At 36.7% G+C, this 23,837-nt stretch overlaps 1 protein-coding gene across 1 annotated transcript in view; it reads left to right on the forward strand.

The window, feature by feature from the left end:
- The window catches only part of LOC146405286 (uncharacterized), a 952,516-nt gene that overhangs the window by 865,140 nt on the left and 63,539 nt on the right, over positions 1-23,837 (forward strand). The window lies entirely within an intron of this gene.

Below are 23,837 nucleotides of genomic sequence, written 5' to 3' on the forward strand. Positions count from 1 at the left end.
GAATACCACATTACACTGGTCATGTTTATTTAGGTTCATCTTAGCTTTGACAGTTCCTAAGATTTTCCTTGTTTTTGACTACCTTCTATGTTTGGAGGAGTGCTGGTCAGGTATTTTTGAGACTGTCTCAGTGGGATTTGTCTGATGTCTAGGTCATGATTATATTGGGGTCATGTGTTTTAGAAAGGAAGACATAAAACTAAAGTGCCATTTTTAATCACATCATTTCAAGGAATATTTATTATCAACATGGATCAACTTTGAACCTCATATTTTCAGGTGGATATTTGGAGTCACTGCTTCCTGAAAATACAAAAGTAAAAATTTAAAAAAAAAAAGCACTTAGATCTCATCTTATTAGCCCCTAACATCTCTTACTCATCTCAATTTGTCCCAGAACCTTAAATTTAGTAGGTATATGTGGTCTGTTTGGGAAAGAGATTATCAGGGAACCATCCTCTGTACTATAGGAAGTATCACATTGGAGAATATACAGTTTAAACAGCTAATAGTTGCTTATATTTCATCCAGTGAAGTTTTTCCATGAACTTTCTATCCACGAATTTATCTAAGTGCCGATACAATTATTTTCCTTTCTTCTTTGATAGCTGAGGAATGAAGAAGGAACAGTTAGCCCTGGACATTGGCTGGCAGATTTTCCACATAATATCAAGTAATAAACACCCAAAAAACATGTTTACAGAGACAATCCATAGTGAGTTTCTCAGAGTGAATCCGCTTTATCCAGGCTGCCATCATCTGGGTCAGCAGTCTCTAAAGGGCTTGAGAAATTGTGTCTGGGAAGAAACTTGAATACCAATATTGTCATTCCCTCTTGCCAGTTCATTATTTAGCTGAGTAAAACTATATCCTTTATTAGTTAAGCAAAGATTTATTTTCCTAAATATCTTTGAATATTCCTATTCCAGGTCATAAAGCCCATAACACTCTTGGTATCTGTTCTAATATTTTATATGTCTGATTTGCCAATCATTTAGAAAATATTTTCACCCTTACAAATTTTTTCTTGTCTGCATTTGTCACAACTTTTCAAAGGCTTTCATAGCTTTTCCTTGTTCCTTTGTGGTCTCTAAGTTTCTGCTTCTTCTCATCATTAAATACTCTGTGCATACTGTTGAACTAGGGATTGCTAAGAAAAACTCAAAATAATTAAAATAATGTTTGTTAAAATTCTGCTCTGTTCTAGACATAATGGTAAGTTCTCAGATAATAATAAGAAAAAAATCAATGGTAAAGATTATAAAAATATAAAAGAAGAGCATGGTGTATCTCAGGAAATTAAGCAGTTTAATTCAATTAACCCAAGGTACAGGGAGTTCCCATCATGGCACAGCAGAAACAAATCAGACTAGGAACTATGAGGTTGAGGGTTTGATCCCTGGCCTTGCTCAGTGGGTTGAGAATCTGGCATAGCCATGAGCTATGGTGTAAGTCTCAGACGTCTTGGATCTGACGTGGCTGTGGCTGTGGTGTACAAGGGCCAGCGGCTACAGCTCTGATTAGACTCGTAACCTGGGAACCTCCATATGCCATGGGTGCAGCTCTATAAAGACAAAAAGAAGAAGAAAAAAAGAAAACACAAGGTACAGAGAGAGATTGGTAAAAGATAAAACTGTAAACGTAATATCTGGTGGATCATAAAAGTCCTCTGATGTCTCCTAAATGCCATGGGCTTCATTTTAAGCACCAGTGTGCTCAGATTGAATTTCAGGTTTTCAAAGTCTTCTCTGGTGGCTGAATAGGGAAGAAAGAAATAAAAAAATCAGTGATCTTCCCTAGGATAGATTAAAACCTACCTGAAAAGGCAAGACTTATGAACATGGGATAAGGAATAATTCAAAGTGGATTATGGTCAGTAGAAAATACTGGCCTAAGAAATATATTATCCATAACCGCTGGTGTTTCTTTAATCTATTTTCATCATTCCAGATGGAATTACCTTCTTGAAGCATAGATTCAATCATTTCAATCTCTGCATTGCCTGTGAAATCCTTCACTGATATTCTAATGCTTATAAAAAAAAAAAACTAAATTTTCCTAACAAACTTAAAAATCTCTACCCCATATTTATAACCAAGTTTCTTCTTGCTTTCTACCTTTCAACCACACCAACTTCTAACAGCCTACAAAGCAGTATCAACTTTGACTACCAGGCTTCACAGGCTTCTCCCTGCATGTGAAATGCCCATCCCCTCTTGGCCATCTTTCCTTCTAAGTTAAATTTGAGCGTTTCCCCTCCAGAGGGGTTCTCTGAAAAGCTTTCATTGTCCTCCCTTACTTTTGTAAATCTTTATTTTTTTTTCAGTTTCATACTCTATTTAGTTAGGGTTCTCCAAAGAAACAGAACCAGTTGGTAGGATATAGATAAATGGATGGATGGATGGATAGGTAGATAGTTAGAAAGAGATGTATTATGCAGGATTGGCTCACTTGATCATGGAAACTAATACCTACATTCTGCCATCTGCAAGTTAGACACCAAGGAAAGCCAGTGTATAATTTTACTTCAAATCTTGTGGCCTGAGAAGCTAGACCATGTATGTCTGAAGGCAGGAGAAGATCCATGTTTGGCCTTCCTCAGCTGTTCTGTCCAGGCGTCAATGGATTGGATGATGTCTGCAGTGTTGCTGAGGGCACTCTTTGTACTCAGTCTACTGATTCAAATTCTAACTGCTTCTGGAAACACACAGACTCACCCAGAAATAACATTTTACCAACCATCTGGATATCCTTTAGTTCAGTCAAACTGACACCTGCAATTAACCGTGACAATAGAGTTCACTTCATGTGTCTCCCATCTGTCAAGGATCAATATTCTTTAGCTATTCACTCTTCCCTTCCATACCATAAGCTCTTCTCTTTATAACCTTTCAGGTATACATTTTTAAAAGTGTGTTTTCTCAATTAAAAAGCAAAGAAGCCTCTCTTGACCTTATAGTGTCTTCTAATTACATGTCCATTTTTCTACTTTCCTTCACAGAAGAGTTCCTCAGAGGAGTTTTCTACTCATTGTCTCAAATTTCTCTGTTCCCATTTTTTCTTGAATTCAGTTCATCCAGGTTGTAGCCCTGAACACTCTTACAGAATTCAGGCAATGCCTGGTGGAAATATTGCTAAAGACATGGACAAAACTCAGTCCTCATCTAAGCTTGATATCTCACTAGCAGTTAGGACATAGCAGCTCTTCTTCCCTCCATGACAGTTTCTTCACTTGAATTTCTGGGCCCTACATTTGGGTAGTTTCTCCTTGCTTCATTGAAGGTGGTCTTCTTGGTCTTGTTTGCTGGCTCCTGATCATCTCTCTGTCTTACTGTAGGTCCACTGAAGGAATCAGTCTTTACATTTCTCTTGAATTCCATCCGCATTCCCTCCCGTGGTGATTTCATCCAATGTCGTGCCTGAAATACCACTTATATGCTCATCAGTCTAAGGTTTACAGGCTAAGCCCAGAATTGATCCCTGGATGTTTGGGCCCAATATCTCACTAAAAATTCAGTATATTTGCTTGTATTTCTAAGAGAAATCTCAAACTTAAAAAGTAGCTTCTGATCTCGCAGTTCAAACCCTGCTCCTCTCTCAGTCATCCCTATTTCAATTAGAATCTTCATTTTGTAGCTAACAAGAACCTACTGTCTAGCACAGAGAAATCTACTCAATATTCTGTAACAACCTATGTGAAAAAAGAATATGAGAAGGAATGGATATATGTTTATGTATAACAGATTCACTTTGCTATACACCTGAACCAAATACAACATTGTAAATCAGCTATAGTCTAATAAAATTTTTTAAAAAAAGAATCTTCATTTTATATACATAGTTCTCAAACTCTGGGTCATACTTAACTCCTGTCTTTTGTATTCCTATGATATACCTTCCATCAATTAGAAAAGTCTGTTGAATCTACCTCAAAAACATATCCAGAATTCTAATTATTTCCCCTGCTATCACTTTGGCAACTATTACCATCATCTCTTGGACAAATTATTGTACTTTCCTTCTAATTGGTCTCTATATTTCTATTATTTGCCCCATTTAATTTTTTAAACAGAGCAGCTGGAATGATCCTATTAAAAGTAAGATGAAGTTATATGTGTAGGGAGTTTTTCAGTGGTATTTCATTGCTCTCGTGGTAAAGACAAAGTTCTTAAACCTGTGAGGCCCTACACAAGCTGGCTCTCTGCTGACTCTTTGATCTAATTTTTTGATTTTCTTTTTCTTTGATTCAGTCACAATGGTCATCTTGCTGTGATTTTTTTTTTCCCTCTTTTTTAAACTAGGCAACTTTCTCAGTGTGGGAGTTCTTGGCACATACAAAATAAGTTGCTGGGACCCAGTTAATTAACTAACAGAAGGGCTTCTTTTCCGATTGGTACCTGACTTAATCGAGGGTCTAAGAAGGGGTGCCTGTAACCCTGTGCTTTGCTGCATAAAGTAGACCAATTCAAAAGAAGGTGGGTTAAGGGGTGCAAAAATCCCCATGATCCCTCTAATTCCTTGCTGCTTTCATCCTCAGAAGTAGGACAAGATCTTTTAAGCTGAAAGGTCAGACATTGATGATTTACTGATAGCTTTGTTTAAGACTGATTCAGGAATTAGGAATTGCTAAATTGGTACAGAGAAGTCACTATACAATGTGTGTTGGAAAATACTGATTCTCTCCCTTGCCCCAATCTTACTGAATAAAAATGTCCAAGTGGTGGAACTAGTGAATCAATGTTTTAAAGAAGTTGTTGTATAACGTCTATGCTTATTAAAGTGCAGTCCTACCTGCAAAAAAAAAAAAAAATCCCTGATGATCTTTTCCCAAAAAAATGCTAATAGGCAGGCTTAATACCTCAGAAATCGGATTTATTAAGCAGCAGGATTGAGAATCCATGATCAAACAGAGTTAGAGATCAGTATTTGTTGAATGAATGAGTCAGTGAAAACTGATTAAAATGTACATTATTATATACTTATACTCCTTGACAATTCAGCGATGTTCTCAGTCTCCCTTGTACTGTCTTTACTTCCTCACTGTGAAAGAAAAACTAAAAATTCAATTCCTCACTTCATGTTATGGTTGGCAAAATCTTTATTACCTCTTGTTTGTAATTTCTGCTCTTGTTTTGCTGTTTCTTCCTTACTAAAGCCATAAGTGTCTTTCTGCAACTCAACCAGTCATATTATGGGTATTCTTAAAATTTTGTTTATGTTTCTTTTTTTAAAATCTAAAACTTTTTGGTTGTGACAGAAACTCAAAATCAGTTTTGATTTGATGTTATAATTGGCTCACATAACAGATCTGAAGTGAATCTAGAATTCTGTAAGATTCTATTTATTTCCAGTTTTTAACCTAATTTCTTCCTTTTGCCTAAATCTTTCCTGCAGTCTCAGGTTCACTTTTTAGCAGTTTAGCATCCATGGTAACCCAGACAAAACTTCTAAGATTAACATAGATACTGGCTTAAATCATGGGTTCAGTCTCTCAGGTAAACTGGAGCCAGAAGGATGGAATATCTGACTGGTCAAACATGTGCCTCTTATGTGCATTTTTGCTTTTGTTTTTGAGAGTTTTTGTTAGAGTTTTCACCATCCAAGATTGAACATTGAGATTGGCAAAGGAATGGTTCCCCAAAAGACAAAAAGAGGGCTCTTACTAGGAATAGGAAGGAAAATCCAGAGCAGACAGAATGACAGAATATTATTCAGATGATTTAAAGGTTTATGCTAGTCCCCAAATCATTACTACATGTGCCCTATTTACCACTATAGCCATGAAGTATATCACTTCTCCTCCTATACCCAATATTTCAATCTCACTTGAGCTACTTGTTTCTAGAACATGTCATACATATTTATACCTTTCCACATGGCATCTCTTATATGGAGGAATACTTGCCACATTTCTATTCATTTTCCAAGGTATATCTTTCAATTATCAATTGCTGTGCAGTAAACCACTTTGAAATTTAATGATTTACAGAAAACATTTTATTAGCTACTTATGAATCTGCAATTTGGGCAGCACTCATCAGGAACAGCCCGTCTCTGTTTAACATAGTATCAGAACTGGGGCCTTGCCTCTCAGGAAAAGGTTGAGTTGGGTCATAGATCTGAAACCTCAAATCTCACGGTCACCTGAGTGTCAAGCCAGAGCCGCTCTCAGGGGCATCTTAGTCCCCCCTCCATGTGGCTTGAGCTTCTTGTAGCATGGCAACTTGGCTGCAAGGGGGAGAAGTGGAAGCTGCCTGTCTGCCTAAGACTCCAGATATCACTTCTACTGCATTCTCTGGGTTGAAGACCGTTGAAAGGCTGACCCAGATTCAAAGCAAGGGAAATAAGCTCTCTTCCTCATTTGATTGTTTCTCACAGTATGTTTTACAGATTAGTTAGGAAGCAAATAGGTCCACTATTAGGAAAAAAAAAATTAAGATTTTACTTTTAGTCAGTAAAGATTTTACTTTACTAAGTTGTGAAGGATCAACCTAGCAAACAGATTTCCCTATTGTAGGAAGTCTTAGCTATTGTAATATGCTAAGGTGCAGTGTAAACTTCCCAGTGATAGGAGTAAGGAAGTTAGGCAGAGAATGGGGAAGGGTCCACAATAGAGCATTTTCTAATACATTTTATTTGGAACTCTTTATATGGAGCAATTCCTGGGACAAATATTCCATAATACATGCTTTGGAAAGCCTTGCCTAAACATTTTTTTTTTCTTTACCAACCTCTAACAGTGCACTTGTCATGTAATATTATAGTTATTTGATTATCAATTCAGATACTACACTTCAGCTCTTCAGCCATGGGAATTTGTATTATGTCCAGCTGTCATAGAGCGTAACACACAGTAGTGTTTTAGTAAAGATTTAAGGAAAAAGAGATACAGAAAAAGAGAGAGGGAGGAGAGAGAGGAGAGTAGAGAGGAGACAGTTTTAAACCCTTCATAATATAAGCCCAGCCTCTACAATACAATATGACCATTTATGCAATATCCAATTCATTTGTTAGAATCCAGTCTTTTTTATGAATCTTATTAGATTTATAGTGTTGTAACAAACATCACAGCCCAATTCTATAGCATTTCCAGACCAAGAATCCAGTCTTTCTATGCAGACTCTTCAGGGGATTTATTATGATTTCAGATCAGTTAAAACCCTGTTGCTCCTGAGTATTTCCACTGTACTAGAAAGAATAATCGCCCCTGAAACAGTCCACATCCTCTTCTCTCAAACCTGTAATAGTTAGGTTACCCAGCAAGTAGAATGAAAGTTGCAGTTGAAATGAAGATTGTTCATCAGCCCAATTTAAAGTAGGGAGATTGTTTTGCATTATCTGGATGAGCCCAATGCAATCACAAGAGTTTTCAAAAGTGGAAGAGGGAGGAAGAAAAGAGAACCAGAGGAATGAAGTGTAAGAATTCAGCCAGATGTTACTGGCTTTGAAAATGGGGAAAAGAGGTGATGAGCTAAGGAATGTGGTGACCTATAGAAGATGGAAAGAGCAAGGACATGGATTCTTCTCTGGAGCCTCCAGAAGGGAACTGGAAGCTTGATGTCAGCCTGAGGCCCGTTTTGGTTTTCTGACCACCAGAACACTAAGATAATAAATTTGTATTGCTTTAAGCTATTAAGTTTCTGGTGATTTGTTACAGCAGCCATAGAAAACTAATATACCCGTGAATGATTGCCATATTTTCTGGTTGACTAGTGAATAAAAAGAAATTATATAGAAGCAAGAATGGTGCAGCCCTGGCTGCACTTAATTTATTTTAATAGATTCAGTTTTAATTACCTTTGATGCTACTCTGTAGTATGTTAGCAAATACACCCTAGTCCATTTGTAAAACTGACTAATCTGTATTAATAGATGCTCTTAGTATGGTGTTTGGTTCTGGGCTAATTCTGCTAAAGGAAAGCTTGCATGAATATTTGTGGAATGCAGGAATGGTTATTCTTTGGGTTATATAATTCTGAGAAACATTGTCCTTTGAGGATGATTTGCAGCTTACAGAAGCAGAGTAATGCTTTAAAAGAAGAACACTCCAAAATATGAAACTTTTAATATAAAATGTACATAATTCATCCAAAGGATGTTCAGTTACTTAAAATTTCTTTCCTCAAGTAGCTAATAAGCCCCTCCTCTGTGTCTGCCATGGTCTCGGGTAGTAGAGATACACTGGTGGGTTAACCATGGTCACTTAAGGTCCATATCTTTTATTAGAAGAAACTGACAGATAAAAATTTAATACTGTTTCAGTGTTAATGATTCTCTAATCAATTTACAAAGGATTATAGATGATCAAATGAGAAGTTAACTATCCATTGTTTAAGGAAAAAACTTTATTCTGCCAATAGTATTGCACTGTACCTTTAAATTATTCAGATGAGCAAGTTAGAAAAATAGATTCCAGGAATGGAAGAAGACACATATCAAAACATTCATATCTCAAGAAATGCTTTTGCTTGAGATTTGGAGAGTAATGTGTTGCACTGGGATAGAGACTATGGGTGAAGGATGAAACATAGTGGAAAGGGAGGAGCACAGTGGAAAGGTTTTCCCTGGAATACTATGCAGGGACTAAGAATTTGAGGCCTTCATAAATACCAAGAATGCTGGATTTCATCCTGAAGGATGTGGGAGATAAAGAGTTTTTCAGCAAACCCATAAGAGCAGAGTTTACTCAGAGAAGTCCAAAGATGTGTGGATGATGAACTGGAAGGATGTTATTAAAATGAATCAGCAGGATGGGTATAAGTTCCTATTTGTAGGTTTAGTACAATTCCCCATCCTCCATAAACTTTGTCCAAAGATTGAGGAAGAAGGAACACTCCGAAAGACATTCTATGATGCCACCATCACCCTAATTCCAAAATCAGACAAAGATACCACCAAAAAAGAAAACTATAGGCCAATTGCTTTGATAAATATAGACGCAAACATTCTCAACAAAATTTTAGCCCACCAAATCCAACAAAATATCAAAAAGATCATACACCATGACCATACACCACGATTCATCCCAGGTGCACAAGGATGGTTCCACATACGCAAATCAATTGTCATATAGCACATTAACAAAAAAAGGGTCAAAAACCACACTATCATCTCAATAGATGCAGAAAAAGCATTTGACAAAGTCCAACATCCCTTCATGATAAAAACTCTTACCAAAGCGGGTATAGAGGAAACATACTTTAACATAATAAAAGCCATTTATTACAAACCCCCAGTAAATATAATACTCAATGGAGAAAAGCTGAAAGCCTTCTCACTAAAATCTGGAACAAGACAAGGATGACCACTCTCACCCTTGTTATTCGACATAGTACAGGAAGTCCTAGCCACAGCAACCAGACAAACCAAAGAAATAAAAGGCATCCAAATAGGAAGAGAAGAGGTAAAACTGTCACCATATGCAGATGACATGATGCTATATAGAAAACCCCAAGGACTCAAGCCAAAAACTGCTAGAACCGATCAACAAATTCAGCGAAGTAGCAGGATATAAGATTAACATTCAGAAATCCGTCACGATTATGTATACTAACAGTGAAATATTAGAAAAGGAATACACAAATACAATACCTTTTAAAATTGCACCCAAAAAATCAAATACCTGGGAATACACCTGACCAAAGAGGTGAAAGACTTATATGCTGAAAACTATAAAACATTAACCAAGGAAGTTAAAGAGGATTCAAACATTAATCAAAGAAGTGGAAAGATACTCCAGGCTCCTGGGTTGGAAAAATTAATACTGGAAAAATGGCCATACTACCCAAAGCAATGTACAGATTTAATGCCATCTCTATCAACTTACCCAGGACATTTTTCACAGAACTAGAACAAACCAAAAATTTATATGGAACCACAAAAGACCCAGAATTGCCAAAGCAACTCTGAGGAACAAAAACCAAGCAGGAGGCATCACTCTCCCAGACCACAGGCAATATTACAAAGACACAGTCATCAAGACAGTGTGGTACTGGTACCAAAACAGACAGACAGACCAATGCAACAGAACAGAGAACCCAGAAATAAACCCAGACACCTATGGTCAATTAATCTTCGATGAAGGAGGCAAGAACACAAAACGGGGAAAAGACTGCTTTTCAGCAAGTGTTACTGGGAACCCTGGACAGCTGCATGCAAATCAATGAAACTGGAGCACACCTTCACACCACACACAAAAGTAAACTCAAAATGGCTGAAAGACTTAAATATAAGACAAGACACCATCAAACTCCTGGAAGAGAACACAGGCAAAACATTCTCTGACATCAACCTTACGAATGTTTTCTCAGGTCAGTCTCCCAAAGCAACAGAAAGAAACCCAAAAATAAACCAAAGGGACCTAATCAAACTGACGCACTTTCGCACAGCAAAGGAAACCGAAAAGAAAACAAAAAGACAACTCACAGAGTGGGAGAAAATAGTTTCAAACGATGCAACGGACAAGGGCTTAATCTCTAAAATATACAAGCAACTTACATAACTCAACAGCAAAAAACCCAACAACCCAACAGAAAAAAAATGGGCAAAAGACCTGAACAGACATTTCTCCAAAGAAGATATACAGATGGCCAACAAACACATGAAAAAATGCTCCACATCACTGATATTCAGAGAAATGCAAATCAAAGCTACCACGAGATTCCACCTCACACCAGTCAGAATGGCCATCATCAATAGTCCACAAATAACAAATGCTGGAGGGGGTGTGGAGGAAAGAGAACCCTCCTGCACTGTTGGTGGGAATGTAAGCTGGTACAACCACTACGGAGAACAGTATGGAGGTACCTTAGAAAACTATACGTCGAACTACCACATGACCGAGCAATCCCACTCTTGGGCATATATCCGGACAAAACTTTCCTTGAAAAGGACACATGCACCCGCATGTTCATTGCAGCACTAGTCACAACAGCCAAGACATGGAATCAACCCAAATGTCCATTGATAGATGATTGGTTTAGGAAGAGGTGGTATATATATACAATTACTACTCAGCCATAAAAAAGAACAAAAGAATGCCATTTGCAGCAACATGGATGGAACCAGAGACTCTCATCCTGAGTGAAGTAAGTCAGAAAGAGAAAGACAAATACCATATTATATCACCTACATGTGGCATCTAAGATATGGGCACAAACGAACCTTTCCACAGAAAAGAAAATCATGGACTTGGAGAATAGACTTGTGGTTGCCAAGGGGGAGTGGGAGGGAGTGGGAGTGACTGGGAATTTGGGGTTAATGGATGCAGACTATTGCCTTTGGAATGGATTAGCATTGAGATCCTGCTGTGTAGCACTGGGAACTATGTCTAGTCCCTTGTGATGGAGCATGATAATGGGAGAAAAAAGAATGTATACAAGTATGCATAACTGGGTCACCTTGCTGTACAGTAGAAAATTGAGAGAACACTGTAAACCAGCTACAATGGAAAAAATACAAATCATTAAAAAAAAAAGTCAGAACATGGTGAAAGCTGAAACTTGTATTGTGATGGTTGAGATTATCTGAAGATTAGAAATTTGGGTGATACTTGGTGGGCGGATTATATAGTTGTAGAGATTGAGGAAAAGTGGAATTAAAAAAAAAAATCCCAACTCTCATGGTTATAGTTTAGGCAACTAGTGAAATTACCCTTACTCGTTCAGATATCAAAATAAGAACATGTATATCCTTTATCATGGTTAGGATTCTTTCTGATGATAATAACCTCAAACTTGTTCTAAAAAATAAGGGTATATAAAACCTCACACACCTGAAATTAAATAAAACCTTAAGAGGTTTGATATGATGAGTCAAATAATGATTCCAGAACAGTTTATATCTCCATTCACCTCTGCACACTTTGTCTTTTTGCTTGTATACATTCAGAGCACTATCTTCAACAAATATTTTTACATGATGATACTTGTTAAAAATGTGTCTCAATGATTGTTTTGAATATTTTACCAGATTTAGATATGAAAATTATAGGTCTTCTCAATTCCATTCCTTTGCTGAGGAGAAAATAATGATGAAAATTAAAAGGAATATCTCCATGAATATTTCAAAGTTGAAGTATTATGCACCCAAACTATATAATTTTAATATTAAAATCTGTGTTCTATTTGAAGTCTCACAATAATTTGCTCAAATCTACTGTTACTTTTGTGGTGGTAAATTTCAATGTTTACCTCTTTGCAAGTTTTGTTTTTAGTAATTGCAATTCATTAAATCTTAAGAAGCTGAAAGATTCTGTTCTTCCATTCCTTGAATAAATTGATTAAAGATTTTCAATTGATTTTGGATAGAATACAACCAAAATATAAAGGTCTTGGTTATAAAACTACTTCAATACCATTGTAGAATGCTTAAATTGATTTCCAACTAATTCTTAAAATGATTAAAAATTACTAAAATCCAGTTGATGATAGCAGAAAAGAGAAAGCACAAATAAATTCATGTTGAAATGTTTTAATGCAACATCAATCCTATACACACAAAAATTACAGTGAAGTTTTTTAACTGCGCATATATTATTTACAAATTTTGACTATATCTTACTTCAGTCCAATTATTAATTTGTGTGCCACAAGAAATTCAAAGTATATTTCTTGATCAGTAGGGTTTTTTTTTACTTTAATAAGACTGTTGTTTTCATCATAATACTATAACAAATTAGTATTTGATATTTTTATCATTGCAAAAACAAAATTTTTAAGCTCCAATATTCAGTCTTTTAATAGCACTCACTGCTGGATTCATATTTTTCTTTTGAGAAAATTAATTTGTAAAATTTGACTTTGATCCTATGAATTGGATGTAAAAGTTGAACCATTATTGGAATTAACTGATTTTCTACTTAAGCACATGGTAGCACTGATATAACACATCATTCAGCTGCTTATGAAGTTCTTCTGCTAATAGAATTAACATTGTCATCTATCCCTTCACTTTTTCTATCTACCCAAGAAAATTTAGATATTTATTCACATAGGAAAAGTCAGTATGTCTAAATGAAAAGTCATATTTTGAAGTATGCTATGTTAATGCCCCTTGGGTTGCTGGACACATTTGTCATTTCAAGTATAGTTCACTTTTAAAGGACAATATTCTTAAAATAAATGCTGATGCTTCTTCTTCAGATCCATGCCCTCTAGCTTTCCTCTCCTAAGAGTAGATGGTAACATCAATTAATATTTTATTCAAGTTCAACTTTTATCAAATTTTTAATAAATGGAAACTGGAAATAATTTTTAAATTTATTTATGTCAAATGATTTATTTCAAAAAATAAAAGTACTACCAATAATAAATTAGATAAATGTCTACAGATATACAACATTCAGTACATTTAAAACCACTTAACAAAAATATTGAGATAACAATTTTTGATTAGATAATACAGCTATTATTTATTGTACATTTTTCAAGCATATGTCAACCTATAATTTCACGTTGACGTAACTGGACGTTCTATGGATTTGGAATCCCAAAAATCTTGATATAAATGGCTGTTATTTCAAGTGGCCAGCAGGGGCAGCTGAGTCAAAAGTTTCTACTATTGTTCTAGACCTGAAAATGTAGCTTTTCCCTACATATTCTATTATTATTTTATTAGAAAATATTCTGCATTCTGCCCTCAAAAGGGAGATATTATATCTGGAAAAGAAGAGTGAAAAAAGACTGATAATCTTCCAGATAGCCACATGTTAAAGTTAGAACTCTGTTCATTGCTCATGAGTTTCACCATTATTATACAAGGTCACAGCAGGAGTGGAAAGTAGAATTTTAATGCAAGTATTGTTAATAATGCATTGCTAAAAAAAATTAAAAACCTAGGATAAATGTTAAACTGAATAGGACTCAAGACAATAGGCATATATTTCAGACAAACTTGGAAATATATCTGCCCATCTATTGTGGCATTGCTGTGATGATCAATTCAGACTATGTATGGAAAACACATTTTATAGGTTAAACAATAAAAGATAAAAAACACTAAACCTCACATTTATGTTGAAAATGCCTACTTTTGCTATTTCTACTCTGCTAATATGGTTCAGATTTCAACTTCCTGATCAGTTGACAGAAGTGTGCTGGCAATCATATGTTAAGGGTGTCTTACGGAATGCAATGGAAATCTCTCTGTCGCCATCAACACATAAACTACTTTTCTGAAATTCAGTACATTATTGTATAAGATGAGGGTGATGTCACTTCCAGTAAAGTGTTCTTATAAAGAGTGTGAGTTCACAATAGCAAAATGCTAGTATTATTGTAGTAGCTCGGTAAATTAATTTTCCCTGTATGCCCTTTTCCCTTCAGTTCACTTTTTTGTCAAGAGTGTAATACTTCCCACCCACCCAACTTCATTAAAAAGACTAAATTAGAGATAGTAACTATTTATTTAAAGTCTCCATTCTCTTACTTTTTGCTGAAATGGGGACCCATTGGGGTGCTGGCAAAAGGATTTACAGTCAGTACTAAACATGACATTGGGTAGATTCGGGGAAGAATGAAACTGTTTAAAGGTCTAATAGTACATTTTAGATTCTGGGACTCCCAGTGTTGTCAAAAAGTGTGAGTGTTGACAACGTCAAGGAAGTTTTTTGTTTGTCTGTTTCTTCCACCCCCCCCCCCCCCGCAATCCCCAGTTGTAGGGATGAGGAATTAGGAAATCAGTTTAAAAAAAGTATTGTGTGTTCAAATATCATAAAGTGACCCTTTGAAGAAACTAACAAGAGGAAAGTAACAATTCCCATATGTCTCTCCAAAGACTGATTTTCATTAAATCAAAATAAGCTTTTAACATGCAGAAGGAATGAACTGCCATATATTTGTAAATAGGTCATAAAATCATTAAATAAAATAACTTGGATAATAAAAATAACTAGACTTATGAAGAAGTCATTAATAGAAGAAGAGACCTGAAATGTCATTAAACATGTAAAGGTTTCAACTCATTGATGTGGAAATGGAAAACATGAGACAAAAATGAAATACGCAAATATGACACAGTACTTCACATCCATCCCATTAGCAAAAATTAAGTTTGATAGTAGCAAGTTATTGACAAAGATGTCAAAAAATGGAATCACAACATCAAGTTAACACTTTGGAGAGCAATTTGACAAAACTATTTAACAATTGTCGGTTGGCAACCCTGTGACTAGCGGTCGTACTTCTGGGGTTCTAGTCTATAGAAATTCTCTAAAATGTGCAATGTTATTTATGGCACCATTGTTAATAATAGCAAAACGCTACAATCAAAATCTAATACTGGAAATATGGAAAAATGAAATATATTTGTTCAATACTTCACATCCATTAAACAGAATAAACCAGATTTCTCTATCCCATAAGTCATCTCAAAAACAGAAGTTTTGAGGGAAATTGGCAATTTGAAGAATGATAAAATGGAATAAATACATATGCAAACTTAAAACCATAGATAACACTATAAACAAATCTATATAAATGAGTGTTGTCTATTTACCTATCTATGTCTGTCAGGAGTTGTTATTCATTCATAAACTTAGTCATCATTCTATCAATCAATTAATATATCCATCTATATTTTTAAATGTGCCAGAATAATACATATTGCATTTATAAGCATGGTTGCCTAGGGATGGGAAGGAAGTTACCTGGACTGGAAATGTAGATAAAGCAAAGTACATTTTAACTTCATGTATAATGTGTATCTTTTCATAATTTAAAAAAAGAGATGGGAGTTCCCGTCGTGGCGCAGTGGTTAACGAATCCGACTAGGAACCATGAGGTTGCGGGTTCGGTCCCTGCCCTTGCTCAGTGGGTTAACGATCTGGCATTGCCGTGAGCTGTGGTGTAGGTTGCAGACGTGGCTCGGATCCCGTGTTGCTGTGGCTCTGGCATAGGCCGGTGGCTACAGCTCCGATTCAACCCCTAGCCTGGGAACCTCCATATGCCGCGGGAGCGGCCCAAGAAATAGCAACAACAACAACAACAAAAGACAAAAGACAAAAAAAAAAACAAGAGAGAGAGATGAAGAAAAATTTTTTTTTTTTTTTGGTCTTTTTAGGGCCACACCTGCAGCATATGAAGGTTCCTAGGCTAGGGGGTCAAATCGAAATAAACATAATGCTGTTTTAGGTGGTAGGTACAGTTGTAGGTTATATCATCCTTACTTTAAAAAATTTTTTTTTTGCTTTTCAGGGCCACACCTGCAGCATATAGAAATTCCCGGCTAGGGGTTGAATTGGAGCTGTAGCTGCTGGCCTACACCACAGCCACAGTAACTTAGGATCTGAGCTATGTCAGCGATCTACACCACAGCTCACAGCAATGCTGGATACTTAACCCACTGAGTGAGGCTAGGGATTGAACCTGCATCCTCACGGATACTAGTCAGATTCATTACTAAAGAGCCACACCGAAACTCTATTATTCTTACTTTTTATTTTAATCTTTCTTATTTATCCAAAAACAATGTTGTAAATGAAATAATTAAATATACATAATATTGGATTTTTAGCCCTTAACATCTGAATATGGTTTTATTGACTAGAAAAGGCCAATAAGCTCATTTGTGTGTAACGTCTGTAGTGGGTGGTGAAATAATTCATAAAGGTAGGAAATTTGGCATTTGCGCAGAGGAACTAGATCTGCACAAGCCTTGCCCTGTTCTTTAGGTCTGTAATAAGAGAAATGGCTCTGAGAAATGATGTAATCAAGGAAGATGAGAGGTGGAGGAGAACTCAAGAAACCATCCAGGAAGACCCTGTCATTTGATTGATGAAGAAACTGAGGTCCATGCAGGGGCAGCAACTTGGCAAAAATACTTATTCTCATTAATGGCAGTCCATTTTCTGGCCTTCTCGCTGAGCATACCACACAGAATTATAGGTGCTCCTTCTGGGAACCCAAATTACTTTTTCCTGTTCCAGTGACTTTTGCTTCTGGGCAAAAGCGATGAAGTCAGAGGCAATGCCAATTAGCCATTCCTGTATTCTGCCCTGAGCCAAATAGCTGAGGTGGGGGTTTTCTTCAGGCAGTCTACCTCAAGGTTGGGGTGTCCATCTCTCAGCTGCCAGGTCAGCTCACGGGACACACCCAACTGCTCCTCCACCCTCTGTCACTACACCAGCTGTGCTTCCTGTGGCTTTGGCTTCACTCTCATTGATTTCAGGAGAATCCAGAGGGCAAAGTTCTTTCTTGAAAGTTTCAGTTTTTGCAGGGTTTGGAAACTTGAGAAGGCCTGGAATTAATTAAAAGAGAAAGTCAAAGGAGCTTAACCACCTATTGCTCTGGAAGGACAACAAAGCACCAAATGAGTGACTGTTATTGATTATGCATTTTGATTGCCTGCTTGGATAGTCAATCAATACTAAAAAGTCAGATTCTTCAAAATATTAAACAAAATGAAGACAATGATTTTAGCTTGGGGCCTGAATTCCTGATGTTTTGCTAAAAGTTAGGTAGAAATCTCTTTGCATCCAGGTAAATTGCAGGAGAATAAGTGAAGGCAGAGTAGTGGATTATTGAGCTGCTTGAAAAGCAATAGCTGCTGTCTTGTAATTCACTCTGGAAATATGTGTCCTGAGGCTTGTGCTAAGAGTACATGGGGTATAATGGGCATTTTTTCAACATTAGAACATGAGGTATATTTTTCCTCCAATTAAGAACGGAAAAGCAGCTCTTTATTGAAGAATGCATTTCAAATGTTGAAGAAATATAGGTGAGCCATAGGGAGCTTTTTGTATATTTTGAAGATTAATTCTTTGTCAGTCCCATTGTTTGCAAATATTTTCTCTCATTCTGTGGAAGTTACCAGGCCAGAGACTAAATCTGTGCCTTGGCAGTGACTCAAGTTGCTCCAATGACAAGATCCTTAAATACCTGCATCACAAAAGAACTCCTGTAGGTTGTCTTTCTATCTTGTTTATGGTTTCCTTTGCTGTGCAAAAGCTTTTAAGTATAATTAACTCCTATTTGTTTATTTTTGTTTTTATTTCCATTATTCTAGGAGTCAGATCCAAAAAGATATTGCTATGATGTATGTATTTATGTCAGAGTGTTCTGCCTACATTTTCCTCTAAGAGTTTTATAATGTCTGATCTTACATTTAGATCTTTAATCCATTTTGAGTTTATTTTTGTATACACTGTTAAATGTATACATGTAAAGAATTTCATTCTTTTACACATAGCTGTCTAGTTTTCCCAGCACTATTTATTGCAGAGACTGTTTTTTCTCCATTGTATATTCTTGTCTCCTTTGTCTTAGATTAATTAACTATACATGAATAGGTTTATTTTCAGGCTTTCTATCCTGTTTCATTCATCTGTGTTTATGTTTTTTTGATGCCAGTACCATACTGTTTTGATGACATTAGCTTTGTGGTGTAGTCTGAAGTCAGGGAGCCTGATTTTTCCAGCTCTGTGCTTCTTTTTCAAAATTGCATTGGCTATTTGGTGTCTTTTGTTTTTTTTCATTCAAATTAAAAAAAAATCTTTGTTCTAGTTCTGTGAAAAATGTCTCTCGTAATTTGATAGAGATTGTGCTGAATCTGTAGATTACCTTGGGTAGCATAGTCATTTTGACAGTATCGATTTGTCCAATCCAAGAACAAGGTATATCTTTCTATCTGTTTGTGTCATCTTTAGTTTCTCTTATCAGCATCTTATACTCTTTGGAGTACAGAACTTTTTCCTCCTTAGGTCAGTTTATTTTTAGGTATTTTATTTTTTTTGATGCAGTGGTAAATAGGATTGTTTCCTTAATTTCTCTTTCTTTTTGCTGTGAATGTATAGAAATGTGAGATACTTCTGTATATTAATTTTTTATCCTGCAATTTTACCTAATTCATTGATGAACTTTTATAGTTGTCTGGTAATGTCTTTAGGATTTTCTATGTATAGTATCAGTTATCTGCAAATAGTGACAGTTTTACATCTTCTTTTCCACTTTGGATTCCATTTTTATTAAAGTTTACATAAAGCTGTTCAGTACCTATACTTCCTCCCACCCCTCACCTCTGGCAACCACTAATCTGTTCTCTGTATCTAAAAGCTATTCATTTTCTTTTTTTAGATCCCACTTGGAATAGAGTTCATCCAGGTATTGCCTTTCTCTGTCTGACTTATTTCACTTAGTATAATGCCCACAAAGTCTATGCATGGTGTTGCAAGTGGTATGATTTCATTCTTTTTTATGGCTAACTAATATGTAATTATATAGATATATATATATTTTGCAGGGGCAGAAAAATTTTTCCTTCTTCTGTTCTCTTTGGCTGGTCTAATAATTAAATTAAGATGGATTAGCCAGAGAAAAAAAAATTTAATTTTATGCAAACAGAAGACCCAAAGACATGAAACTCAAGGGCAAATTGGGCAATTGAGACTTACATGCCATCCTGAGCTAATGAATGGGATAGGACTCTGGGACTTCAAAGGGGAGGAGAGTAATTGACTGAATGATAAGAAGAGCAGATATTTGGTAATTAGAAATTTGTCCTGATATGCAGATAGAGCTTTTTGATAAAAACCTTATCTCTGGTAATAGCTCTTCTTCTGGTACAGTCCCTATATCTAAATTCTTTCTGGTAGTTAAGGTGGAGGTAAAAGTTTTTCCCCAGTTTGCTACATCTTGATTGCCTTTCAGCTCAAAATAATCCAAATGCCAAAATGGCATAGTTTGGGGTGGCATACTCTGTTCCCCTTCAATAGAAAACAATTTCTTTATCTGTTCATGTATTTATGGGCACTTAGGTTGCTTCTGTATCTTGGCTCTTGTAAATAATGCTGCAGTGAACTTGGGAATACACATCTTTTTTTCTTTTTAATGATTTGTATTTTTTCCATTGTAGCTGGTTTACAGTGTTCTCTCAATTTTCTACTGTACAGCAAGGTGACCCAGTTATGCATACTTGTATACATTCTTTTTTCTCCCATTATCATGCTCCATCACAAGGGACTAGACATAGTTCCCAGTGCTACACAGCAGGATCTCAATGCTAATCCATTCCAAAGGCAATAGTCTGCATCCATTAACCCCAAATTCCCAGTCACTCCCACTCCCTCCCACTCCCCCTTGGCAACCACAAGTCTATTCTCCAAGTCCATGATTTTCTTTTCTGTGGAAAGGTTCGTTTGTGCCCATATCTTAGATGCCACATGTAGGTGATATAATATGGTATTTGTCTTTCTCTTTCTGACTTACTTCACTCAGGATGAGAGTCTCTGGTTCCATCCATGTTGCTGCAAATGGCATTCTTTTGTTCTTTTTTATGGCTGAGTAGTAATTGTATATATATACCACCTCTTCCTAAACCAATCATCTATCAATGGACATTTGGGTTGATTCCATGTCTTGGCTGTTGTGACTAGTGCTGCAATGAACATGCGAGTGCATGTGTCCTTTTCAAGGAAAGTTTTGTCCGGATATATGCCCAAGAGTGGGATTGCTCGGTCATGTGGTAGTTCGACGTATAGTTTTCTAAGGTACCTCCATACTGTTCTCCGTAGTGGTTGTACCAGCTTACATTCCCACCAACAGTGCAGGAGGGTTCTCTTTCCTCCACACCCCCTCCAGCATTTGTTATTTGTGGACTATTGATGATGGCCATTCTGACTGGTGTGAGGTGGAATCTCGTGGTAGCTTTGATTTGCATTTCTCTGAATATCAGTGATGTGGAGCATTTTTTCATGTGTTTGTTGGCCATCTGTATATCTTCTTTGGAGAAATGTCTGTTCAGGTCTTTTGCCCATTTTTTTTCTGTTGGGTTGTTGGGTTTTTTGCTGTTGAGTTATGTAAGTTGCTTGTATATTTTAGAGATTAAGCCCTTGTCCGTTGCATCGTTTGAAACTATTTTCTCCCACTCTGTGAGTTGTCTTTTTGTTTTCTTTTCGGTTTCCTTTGCTGTGCGAAAGTGCGTCAGTTTGATTAGGTCCCTTTGGTTTATTTTTGGGTTTCTTTCTGTTGCTTTGGGAGACTGACCTGAGAAAACATTCGTAAGGTTGATGTCAGAGAATGTTTTGCCTGTGTTCTCTTCCAGGAGTTTGATGGTGTCTTGTCTTATATTTAAGTCTTTCAGCCATTTTGAGTTTACTTTTGTGTGTGGTGTGAAGGTGTGCTCCAGTTTCATTGATTTGCATGCAGCTGTCCAGGGTTCCCAGTAACACTTGCTGAAAAGCAGTCTTTTCCCCGTTTTGTGTTCTTGCCTCCTTCATCGAAGATTAATTGACCATAGGTGTCTGGGTTTATTTCTGGGTTCTCTGTTCTGTTGCATTGGTCTGTCTGTCTGTTTTGGTACCAGTACCACACTGTCTTGATGACTGTGTCTTTGTAATATTGCCTGTGGTCTGGGAGAGTGATGCCTCCTGCTTGGTTTTTGTTCCTCAGAGTTGCTTTGGCAATTCTGGGTCTTTTGTGGTTCCATATAAATTTTTGGTTTGTTCTAGTTCTGTGAAAAATGTCCTGGGTAAGTTGATAGAGATGGCATTAAATCTGTACATTGCTTTGGGTAGTATGGCCATTTTTCCAGTATTAATTTTTCCAACCCAGGAGCCTGGAGTATCTTTCCACTTCTTTGATTAATGTTTGAATCCTCTTTAACTTCCTTGGTTAATGTTTTATAGTTTTCAGCATATAAGTCTTTCACCTCTTTGGTCAGGTGTATTCCCAGGTATTTGATTTTTTGGGGTGTGCTTTTAAAAGAGGTATGCACATATCTTTTTGATTTAGTGTTTTTATTTTTTCTTCAAATATATACCCATAAGTGGAACTGATGGATCATATGGTTGTTCTATTTTTAATCTTTTGAGGAATCTCCATACTATTTTCCATTGTGGCTGTACCTACCAACAGTTTACAAGGGTTCCATTTTATGTGTTTCAGATTTTATGGTTTTAGTCTTCTGGTTTCAGATTTTTAAATCTTTAATCCATTTAGAGTTAAATTTTATGTATGGTGTAAGATAGTGTCCAAGTGGACACAAAACTTTTTGATAAGTAGAGTAAGTCAAAAAGAAATACCAAAGCACTTATCAAAGGATTAGTGTATCATGTTTGAGATATGACATATCTAATGGCTAAAGCATACCATTTGTGGATTGAATTTTGAATATAGCTGTGTCATTTTCCATAATTTAGGGGTAGTTGCCCTATACCCAATTATTTGTTGATACATTGTTAATTATTAATTTGTAGGATAACCATTCTCTAGACTAGTTCATGGCAGAACCTAAGCTTTTTCATTCCTCTTGGCTCCTATATCGAGATGTCCTTATCTCTGCCTTTGCCCTTTTCCTGTATTTACTCACTTCTTTGTGGCCTTCTATGTTGAGTGCCTCAAGTCACATTCTTAAAGAATGCAAATTATGTATGACTGATGTCTTGACTTTGTTTAATTTGTCCCTTGAGGTTATGAGATTCCAGGAAATAGAGGGGCTACATCAGCTCATCAAACAACTCTGAATTCCCTGAACTTCTCCAGAAAGTTCAACTCATAAAGGGAGGTCTCAATTACTTTTGAAGTTCAAAAACCTTCAAATTTCTAGCAAGATCAAAGCCATTGTAATGCATAGAACCCCCAGTACAGCTTGCTTTGTTCCTGAATTCTCCATGGAGCCATTTGTATGGCTTTACAGAAATACCATCTAGCTTTAGAAGTTGATATTGAATGAGCATGAAGACAATTCCTAAATCTTGTGCAAAAGGAATGAAGTTTGGCATTACTGCTGCTTGACTCTGATTCAGATGTGGGCATAGGAGTATGTATATCTTGGCATCTACCATACTCCTTCCTTCTAAAGTACTTATGGCTGATTTGGAGCTGATGGAAAAATCAGAAAGGAATTAGCCATTTTCTGGGTAAAAGCCAGGCAGGTTAATTCTTCAGGTAATTAGTGAATTCATAATGGCTACCCTGGAATCCAGAGGGCAGGAGGCTCCATAGAGGAGAAAATTTTCATAAGAAGCATCAACCATGGCAGATGCCAAATGTAGGCTTTACAGATAAGAAACTGAAGTGTTAAGCACCTGAGAAGGCAGAGAAGTATCAGACTTGGTATCAGGATTCCAAGTTAGGAGCTTTCGATCCCAGACTGTATGCATGCAATCTCCACTTGAAAACAAACCAGCAAACTTACAGTTCCAACTACCGGAGATTAACTTGGAGCACTGCCTCAGCTTCAGAGCCTACTTTGAGGTGGTTCTTGTGCTTAGATAATTTTATGAAAAAAACATTATGATCTCCATGGGCTTCTTTCTCAAACACCTGCTAATTCATTTAAAAAACGAATTTAAGAGTTCCCCTTTCAGAACCCTTCTACACCATTGGTGGGAGTGTAAATTGGTGCAGTCCCTATGGAAAACAGTTTGGAGGTTCCTTAAAAAGCTAAAAATAGAGTTAACATATGATCCTGCAGTACCACTCCTGGGCATATATCTGGAAAAGACAAAAGCCCTCATTCAAAAAAAGCACCTCCGTGTTTATAGTGGCACTATTTATAATAGCCAAGACATGGAAGCAACCTAAGTGTCTATCAACAGATGAATGGATAAAGAAGAGTATATAAAATAATATTAGACAAAAAAAAAAAAAATGGAGTTCCCGTCGTGGCGCAGTGGTTAACGAATCCGACTAGGAACCATGAGGTTGCGGGTTCGGTCCCTGGGTTAACGATCCTGCGTTGCCGTGAGCTGTGGTGTAGGTTGCAGACGCGGCTCGGATCCTGCGTTGCTGTGGCTCTGGCGTAGGCCGGTGGCTACAGCTCCGATTCAACCCCTAGCCTGGGAACCTCCATATGCCGTGGGAGCGGCCCAAGAAATAGCAACAACAACAACAACAAAAGAC

This window comes from Sus scrofa, chromosome 2, assembly GCF_054392235.1.
Source record: "Sus scrofa isolate SSC_HxYL_T2T_F1_AM1 chromosome 2, Sscrofa_HxYL_maternal_Yorkshire_Landrace_v2.0, whole genome shotgun sequence".
Lineage (NCBI taxonomy): Eukaryota > Metazoa > Chordata > Mammalia > Artiodactyla > Suidae > Sus > Sus scrofa.